Source organism: Tigriopus californicus, chromosome 6 (assembly GCF_007210705.1).
Source record: "Tigriopus californicus strain San Diego chromosome 6, Tcal_SD_v2.1, whole genome shotgun sequence".
Classification (NCBI taxonomy): Eukaryota; Metazoa; Arthropoda; class Copepoda; order Harpacticoida; family Harpacticidae; genus Tigriopus; species Tigriopus californicus.
The window spans coordinates 5,830,606-5,839,599 of NC_081445.1; the positions used below are offsets into that span (position 1 = coordinate 5,830,606).

General features: G+C 39.0%; 1 pseudogene; it reads left to right on the forward strand.

Annotated features, from left to right (window-relative positions):
- Positions 1–4,655: 4,655 nt before the first annotated feature.
- Positions 4,656–8,994, forward strand: part of LOC131882265 (glycine receptor subunit alpha-1-like) — a 22,968-nt pseudogene continuing 18,629 nt past the window's right edge.

The window sequence follows — 8,994 nt, forward strand, 5'->3', positions numbered from 1 at the left end:
ATTTTGGATATTACCAGACCATGTATTATTGTTTTAAGCCTGTACCCGTTTATTGTCAGTGCTACTCATCGGACCAAGAAGAGGCGGGAGTTTAAAACATGAAGAAGTGTATTACTATACTGAGACTACTTGAGGGAGGCATAAACAGTCACTGGCGATCACACGGTCACTTCACAACAAGATAGTGGGAGAGTCATCCCTAGGGCCGGCCGAAATTTGCAGATTTAAAAATATAAATATTGACAGCAAATTTGCATTAAAAAATCGACCGAATTTGTACAAAAATTGCAATTAACTTTCCAAACAAAGGCAACAACACGTTAACAAGGGTGTAACGGCCTTTTTTGCCTTCCCCATCAAGCAACACGTAGATGAAAAGGAAAATAACATCATGATATCTTCCACCACTGGATTTGAACCCGCTATCCCTAACGTCCAGATCTTGCCTTATTCATGCTGCCTCCTGGACTGATCATCATTTGAACATCCTTAACATTTTGTGAAAAAGATAAATTTCAGTTCATTAACTGAATAACCACAATGTCAGAGCGTTGCAAGTGTCTTGCAGAACAATTTTGTTAAGAAAATTACGCTATTCGAGTCTCATGAAAGCAATGGTAAGTCAATTTTTCCGAACTTGACCATCCACCTCATGACCATTTAACCCAAAACTCATGAAAAACACGTCAAGATGTGCCTGATTTTTAAGGAGAAAGTCATTACTCAAACAAAATTAAGTTCCAAAAATTGAAAAAAGATATCTTAATACATTTGCAATGAAAAAGGAAATATTTCAAATTGATGGAATACATAAGCAGGTGGTTGTAATATGTCTGCAATCTATTTCATATCTATGTATACTTTTTCCCTAAATTTGACCATAAGTCTAAAAAATTATCAAGATCTTTCACAAATATTTTTTTTTTGCTGAAATTGCATAATAAATTGCAGAAAAATGTCAACTGTTGCTGTTACAATTCCAAATTTGCAGATGCACTATGTTTGCAGAAAAATCTCAGATGTGCATTTTTTTGCAAATTTTGCGCTATTTCCACGATGCAAGTTTTGGCTGGCCCTAGTCCTCACTCATCAGTCAGTCCCTTCTTAACTTGGACCACTGCAGAGAAGCAACGTAAATCTCCGAATAAGTCATCGAAATGACAATGATAGCCACATTTGTTGTTTTGAAGAAAAGATGCTTCTTCAGGCAGCTCGGAATTCGATTGGCAGAACGTCTTGCCTTGTCTTGATATCTACCCCTGATAAATCAAGACATTTGTCGTTATTCGGGAATTTACGTCCATCTTGACATGGTGTGGCAACCTCCTCGCTTCCTTCCCTCCGATTGCCGTACATTAAATTCACTTAGCCGGACCTCAACTGTTATTGCGTTTTTTCATATCGATACCTGTTACACATAAACCCATTGGAAGATTCTCTTGCACCATTCATGCACGGACCAGAAACATGGACTGCGAACGACCTTCCCGCCCAATTGGCCTGCTCTTGGTCATAGCAACTCTGGGCCTTTTTTGAATTAAAGTAACATAATAAGAAACGTAGATCTCGTCAACTAACCGTAGGTTATTTTTATATCATCTACTTGTAAAGCGGATTGTTTCCAAGTTATGTTGTCAAAGGCTTACGTAGTAGCTGAACAAGAGCAAGCAGATAATTCGAATTCTATGTAGTGTTTTCGACATAACTTTGACCATGTCTCCCGAGTTCCCTAAGCATAGGTTTGGGCCCAAATTGGGCCAAGTTCATCTTTTCAACCAGATCTTGTGGTCTTATCAAATACTTATTTGGAATAAGAAGAACGGTTTAGAAGATACGAAATTTTGGCTTCCGTTGGCAGTCCAAATCTCTAGAAGTCATGCTACCATCACAAACTGTACAAAGTCCAACTTATGTGCATTTTACGATTCCAAGACTTTCCAGAAAAATCATTCCCCGCACAGAATGAACGTAGATCCCCTTTCGTCATTGAGATAACTCAAGTTGAATATGAAACTGCGTCTTCTCCTTCTTGACTGAAAACTACGTCCCCTTTAGAAATGAAAATTGGAAACGGTTGTCAAATTCATGGCTAATAAACTAACTTGAGCCTTATGTGGAAATCACTCATCCAAAGCGGACCCTTTCTTCAATATTCTTAAAAGAATGTTGTAGCAGTTGGCCCTGCAAGATATGATATTCAGTGAAAATGTTTACTCAAAGTACAATTTGATGTTACCAGCCTATCTAAAAAGGAACATGTCTGACGAAACGGAAAGGAACAAAATGGTCACGAGCAGAAAAATATGGACCTGGAAAAGGGTAAGATGTCATTTTCATCAGCTATTACATTTATATTTGCCAAACCACTGTAACATGTGACAATGTAAAGACATGTTAATGCTGCGTTCTACTTTACCGCCTTTGGAAGAAAGACTTTTTTCCTTTCATGGGCGTACCAACAAAGCAGAGGGTTGGTGTAGCTTATTGGTCTTCCAATAATGAGTTATGAAAGGATACAATATATTACATAGTGCGACACGAGCAATAAAAGTAGGCAAGAACAACACCCATTAAAACCATCACTACTTATTGCACTAATACCTGGGTATCGGAGAAATGTTCTTGATGGCTTTATTGTTCATTCTTTGCATAACGGATTAATCATACTACGTGCGTATTGGTAAAACAATTCGTCATTCAGTTGCTTGAGTTTTGTGATTTCAAACCCCATGGCTCTTGAAAGCTTTCAGCACTCTCTGGAATCATTTATTGTGGCATTTAAAGATAGGTTCATGGTTCTATTAGGTGAGTCATAATCAGAAGTGACCCTTTAGATGCACTTTTCATGGTAAATTGAAAGCAAGCACTTTAAAATGAAATGACCTTGAAAATTCATCGATTGAGTATATTTTTAGAAATTTTTCAACAAATAGTCAATTTGAAAGGTCAGTAAATGGCATAGACATGATGTCAAGCTGGGTGTCCCAAAAGGTTCTTTTCATCATCTTCATTGCTCCACTTCCTAGTCTTAGTAGTAAGGCCAATATCTCTTCTTATGCTTATGAGACAAAATTAGTTTGTGGTAGGAATGGCCACGATTAAATCACCCTTGCCGAGGATTTAAAACGAATCTACTCTTAGGGGCCCCAAGAGTAATAAGTAATATGGCCTTAATACGACCTTTGGGTCGACTCTCCGCTAGTAGATGATGGAGGTAAAGGTATTGAGTAGGTCTCATCTAGGAAAGATTTAAGTGTAGTCCTCCAAGATAATGGAAAGTTCGATGAACATGCCCAGTTGTTTAAGTCCAGAGATAGTATCACGATGCTAACTAACCCTTCCCAAGTTGATTGCTCAGTCACATCTTGAATACGCTTCGCTCATTTGGGCTCCAATGAGTTCAGCAGGTTTTCATAAATGTTTCACTAGGAACATCACAGGAATGAGAGAGCTCTCGTATTGGAGACACCAAAAAAGTTGGGACTGTGCAGTGTTCAGAGAAGGTACGAAAGATATCTGATACTGATACTGTACGTTTTTAAAAGCAGCTTTGTCCCAACCCAGGTTTAAGGGTCCATTCTATTGACCGTAGAGGCTTAACGTGCGTTTTGAGAGCACCTTCAAGCCCTCGAGAATCCCGGTCATTTCGAACAATGAAGTCCAACTCTCTTCTTTCTCGGGCTCCGTCACTTTTCAATTTGCTATCCTGAAATGTTCGAAGGGAATCATTAGCATCTTTTCAGTGAGACCTAAACAAATTTCTAATCATAATTCAGGATCAAGCTTCTCTGTGGTATTTGATTACAGCCTTAGTTGCCGCTGTAACAACTTAAATGGGCAAACTGCGGTCATTCCTGTAATAATTAATGTTAGCTGTGACGACGAAGTGGGAATATCCCCCAATTGGGGCACACCATAATTCAGATTGCAGGCCGAGCAAGAGAACTGCCATCTGACTTCGTTACTAACAAAACAAAACAAATGACCAAAAAGTGCTAAAATTTTTGCCAACGTTTGTTAGCTACGATGGACAGAAAACTGGCGAAAGATTGGTAACTCCGGTGACCCATCCATGTTCTCGCGTACTTTTTATTGGATAAATAGCTTGTAAGCGCCAGTAAATGCGAGTCAAATATTTATGCTGAACAGCATCATTTTTAAAGGTTCCCCAATTGAGATGGAAAGTCAAGAAAGATCGGTTGTTTAATTGATGGCTACCATGAATGCAAAGATGACCTGTATTTTAGAGCCAGGTCACATGCACAGATTAAAAAGCGCCTCAATACTACTAAAAAATATCGCAGGAACTCAAAACTCCTATATAGATGAATCACCTAAGTTGCGGCCAAATATGCTGAAAACATTTTTCTTTTATTTTGTTCCAACGAGAGGGTACACTGATGAAATCGAAAGAGTGAAAGAGTGATCCAATCAATGCAAAGGCCTAGGGAGAAGTGACGATTTCGGAGGGACTTTTCTTTGTGTTGGTGAAGGTCGTTGCATTTGACTCTGTCCTCGTCATCTCCCGGGATCGTTCTTGTTTTCCCCACTCTCTCGCTCTCTCTTTCCCGGGGAACAACGTACAATTCGCGGATCCTCGCTTTCACCGCGAAAGGTTGAAACGAACGTGGCGTTTTTTTGGGAGCCGGTCGCTTCGTTTTTTCTCGTGTTCGGGTGAGTCGTCCGTCCTTTCCGGGTTTCCTGGTGGGGCCGATTGTCTCCCACATTGGAGATTGTGGGACCTCGATTCAGAGTGAGTGTGGTGGGACCATTCAAAATAGACAAGCTCAAACGAGGAGCGCCAACTAAACTGTGAAGGCATGAGAAGCCACTCTTTCTCATTAGCTCAGGTTCGGTCATTCGAAACGGACCCCCTTCTAAACCGAGCTTCAGTGGTGCCCCATTAATTGTGCCCACACAGGAATGTTTGACCTTCTGCCCCATTGAGGTAAGGGCGTCGTTTTTTTAGAACCCTCTACTTACTGTTCCGGTCGAGTCGGAAATGTTTTACAACTTCTCAGACGAAAGTCGCTTCAAACACACAAGCTATAATGTACGTACGTATGGTTGTTGTACCGGGAATGTGGAAATCGGGCCCGTCCCAGTGAACCATTTCCAATCTATCTTCTCAGGGCAGGAAACACTCGTGAACTTGAGTCATTATCCTTTATAATTACCCACACCCAAAAACAGGTTTGTGCCCACTGAGATCAATTCAAACATAAATGGTCATCTGTACTACGTAAGATTTGGGCCCAAGATTGAACTTCGTCGTCGTACCCAAATAGACCACTCCTAATGTACATGTACGTAGAAGACGTCTTCATCTGAAAGGAAATCTGACTTAAAATGAGAAATGTATAGATAAAGGAAACTGCCTGTTTTGGTCTTGTGTTGTGCCTTTCTCTTTGCTTTAACAAAGGCCAAAGCTCACCCAATCCTAAATATAGATACGGAATTTTACCACATGAGTTGCAAATTAAATAATTACTTTCATTGCGGAAGGGGCACGTTCTGTTTGCATTTCGCTTTTTTTTATACAACATTTACATTCAAGCAAATGCATACAAACCCTCTTATGGGCGGGACGCATTGGCCTTTGAATTTGCTTGTCAGTTAAACCTGGAAAACGCAACACTCGAGTTTATTCACCATGGGGGCCTCTTTTCAAAACATACTCAATATTCATGTTTTGGTAAGTTGACTTTGAATGATTGCACGTCTCAGAGCCTTGTTTTTATTTTAAAATGCAATTCCACTCTTCTACATATATGCAGATTCTGTTGGTGACAGCTCTTTGCATTAGTAACATTTGTTGTTGTGCTTCCGATTAGATTGCGTGCAGATCATACAAGACAAGGCAACATTATGACAGTCTAAACGCTGTAGCGCATGTCTAAAACTTTTTCACCTACACAACTTTGCATGGGGATGGAGGTCAGAAATCAAATAGAATTGCCTGGATGACACTCAAAAGCACATGAATTCTGCATGACAAAAAGGATTCAACATTTTATTGTCGTTAATTTCTTCATGGCATTTCGTAATGGAATTTTTAGCTTTTTCCACAAAGGAAACGCAAAATTAACCCATGCCTTTGTCGTCTAAAGTGAATTTTCTGAGAAGACGGCGACCATTTTGATTGTTCTATCTTAGAAAGTACTTATTATAAAAGGCCACTTCGCTTCTTTTGAAACGAAAGGAGGAGACGTAGTGTAGTAGTTAACGCAGTTTTCCTACCTGACAAAGGTTTCCGGTTCGATTCTCCTTCCCGGCCATTTTCCCTTCCAAGGAAACGTTTAGACGCTAACCAGACCCACAGACGGAAATTCAATTTGATTCAGACCATTACATTGCCAATCACAGCTATAAACGGACGATGTGATGGACAGCTTTGCTGGCCAGGCGAGTTTCAGCACCCCAACCATCAAAAATGCCTTTCTTTGCTGAACTCTAATCAGACCCCAAAGCACTTCAAGCCTTGAACAATTGTAGGCTCTGGTCAACAGAATGCCCCCCCTCCCCTTCCCCCCATCCAAATTGAAATTGGTAGGCAATTCAAAGGGTGCTGCACATTAGGGAGCAGGATCTTGGGCGGAAAGAGAATTTTGGGTGATGAAACAAAACCGTGAAACGGACTTCATAGGCAACAGACTCCAACTTTCAGATATCTAGAGTCGTGCTTATTTCATCCTTGGCCGGTTGTTGTTGATTATCCACGGTCTAATTCATCCTTCGATTAATTGTTGAATGTCACTTTCACGCGGGAAACTATGTACATAATCTTTGCATCGTGTGCGCAGTAGCAGGAAAAGGCGGAAGCCCCATTTTCAGCCGATTTCGAATCTAATACGCTGATCAAAATGTTTGTTCCCATTGTTTAACAATTATTTTGGGTCTGATTATGAGGAACATGCCTGAGTGATTCACTTCCCCAACTCATTTCACCCACTTTCTCATTATTACAAAAAGTGGATCAATAAATGACGTGGCCAACCTCCACTAAAATCTAAAACAGAGCTGAGTTGCAACATATTGTTCTCATCTGGGTTTACAGTATATGAGTAAATGTTGACATACAGAATCAGATTCAGGGAGACTTGATAAAAATTGCATCCCCATAATCTCAATTCAGATCAATGGTTCGACTCAAATGACGTACATTATATGATAAGCGATCGAAAACTAATCTAATCGGAAACCAGATTCTATTTTTAAGAAGATTTCCAAGTGCCTAATAATTTGTCACTTGTCCGGCCAATTCGAAATTGCACCTTAGGTAATAACTAGACCACGAAGAAAAAAAAATTAAAACCGGAAAAAACGCTTTTTAACTTTTATGGTCTTTTGGGCTTAAAAATATTTTTCAGCTATATTTCCAATTTTTCACTTTTTACCCATTTTTCACATTCTCGACTCTTTCTCGACCCTTTTTTCTCACTATTTTTCACATTTTAGGACATGTTTGTCCCTTTTTGTCTTTGGGTCCTTATCTGTTTCCTTGTTAACTGGTTGTTCCTTGTTTGGTACCTTTTTATTTACTTCAGTGCAGCATGATCAGGTGAAGGATAAAATCCTCATCCAGAACCTTTTAGCCTTTGTTTTTGGTTTGGGTTTTTACTGGCTTTACTAACTGTTGGCACAAATTATGCATTTTGTTGACAAAATTGGCGTTTTAAGATATATGAGGATAGTTTCTAAAATAGATGAATGAAGCCAAGTGGAATTCATCTATTCATGATGATATTAAACATCAATTAAAACTTCAACTGCATATTTTCAAAAACACATTTCGCAAATAGAAAAAGGAACTCTTACATATTCTTGCGCTTTGAATTGTTGAGAACTCCATTCCGTGGCAATAAGGATCGTGTAACAAATCGTGTTCACTTGAATTCTGCAGAACAAAACACGTGTTCTTGGGGATTACTTCTCTTGGGCAAATAAAGAAATTCTGCCCCCGCAAAAACGCGAAAATAAGCACGTAAAAAATGTGTGAGCAAGGAACCCGCCAACCTGCACCATGTTGAAATGAAAGGGGTCCCTGATTTCAAATGTTGAGAAGATCAAGGGGGGGGGCGTTACGAAGTTAAAGAGGATGAAAATGGACCATTTAATCTCAATTAAGTCAGATGCCTATCATATCATAATTTGCATTAAGTTCAAACCAGAAATGCTCCCAATTCCCATTGAATATGCTTGTGGTAGTTATAGTGTTCAAATGGTTTTTTGAATGCAAGTTTTAAACTGAGTAAAACTGACATAAATCAAAAAAGATTAAAGTTGTTTCTTCCGATTTTGTGCGCTTCAAAAATGCTAAGATTTGTTCGGGCATTTCTTTTGAAACAGTAAATGAACTGTTTATTTGGCCAGTAAAATAACATCCGTCGTGTGGATATCCGTTGCCTGAACAAGAAACTTACCGCCCAAAAATCAATTTAGTTTACTTAATCTCGGCTATACTTGTCAATTAGGGTCAAAATGTCAGATCCTTAACTCTGACTCCATCCTAATTACCTGGGTTGATTGACTATTGCGTCTTGTTCGTGATGACCATTAGTTAATAATTCATCGAGGTTTTTTTTCGAGCTTTTCCTTTTAATTAAGTTCTTCTTTTTTGTAAATGTGAAGTAAAAAAGCAAAATGAAAACACCCACGTTGATTATTCCTTGATAAATTAGCTTCATGCCCTTTGTTAAATGATATTCTGTGTTTGAGAGTTCTATTGTGATAATACTTATCAGATTAAACATCGTCAAAATCTTGCATTCCAGGATTTCTGATTGTCACACAATAAATGTGATGAGTAAGGGTTGGAAAATCAATTTAAAAGTTTTGGACCAAGTCAAGTCACGAGAATACTTAATTAAGTGCAAGCTTACTTATTCTAGTTACAAGTTGATGTACAGGAATGGGCATAAGTCCTGCAACAATCATCTTTAGTGACATACTGCTTTGCACTCAATAGACAGTGAAACCTTCTTTAAACCTTCT